Here is a 1,246-nt window from a genome sequence, read left to right on the forward strand (position 1 = left end):
AAGATCTCAACATAAAACTAGTCACACTGAAACTATTAGAAGAGAAAGTGGGGAAATTTTAGAACACATAGGCATAGGGGAAATTTTCCTGAACATAACACCAATGGCTCATGCTTTAAGATCAAGAATTGACAAATGGGACCTCAGGAAATTGCAAAGTTTCTGTAAGGCCAAGGACACTGTCAAAAGGACAAAATGGCAACCAACAGTTTGGGAAAAGATCTTTCCCAATTCTACATCTGACAGAAGGCTAGTATCCAATATATACAAAGAACTCAATTAGTTAGACTCTAGAGAATCAAATAAACTTATTAAAAAAGGGGTACAGAGCTACACAGAGACTTCTCAACAGAGAAATATCAAATGCCTGAGAAGCACCTAAAGAAATGCTCAACATTCCTAGTCATCTGAAAAATGCAAATCAAACCACCCTAAGATTCAACCTCACATCAGTCAGAATGGCTAAGATCAAAATCTCAGGTGACAGCAAATGCTGGAGAGTATGTGGAGAAAGAGGAACACTCCTCCACTATTGGTGGAGTTGTAAGCTGGTACAACCAATCTGCAAATCAGTCTGGAGGTTCCTCAGCAAATTGACATAGTAATACCTGAAGACCCAGCTATTCCACTTCTGGGTATATATGCCCAAAAGATGCTCCAACATATAATAAGAACACATGCTCTACCATGTTTTTAGCAGCCTTATTTATAATAGTCAGAAGCTGGAAAGAATCCAGATGTCCTTAAGTAGATGAATGGATCCAGAAATCATGGTACATTTACGCAATGGAGTACTACTCAGCTATTAGAAACAATGACTTTACTAAAGTCCCAGGGAAATGGATGGAACTATAGAATATCATCTTGAGTGAGGTAACCCAGTCACAAAAGAACACACATGATATACAGTCACTGGTAATTAGATACTAGCCGTAGAAAACTCTGAATACCCAACAAACAACTCTCAGACCATATGAAGCTCAAAAAGAAGAAAGGCCAAAAAGTGGAAGCCTAAGTTCTTCTTAGAAAAAAAAAATTAAAAGAAAAAGGAAAAAAAATATGTATTCATCATGTATTATTATGTAACAAATTTTGTGAGCTATAAAATATTTTATAAAATAAATTAATAAAAATAAATAAAGAGAAAAAAAGAAACACTACTTTCATTATTGTGTGAATACAATGAAGAAAAACCACAACAAAACCAACCAACCAACCAAACAAACAAACAAACAAAACTAATCTG

Source organism: Micromys minutus (genome assembly GCF_963924665.1).
Source record: "Micromys minutus genome assembly, chromosome: 10".
NCBI classification, from domain to species: Eukaryota; Metazoa; Chordata; class Mammalia; order Rodentia; family Muridae; genus Micromys; species Micromys minutus.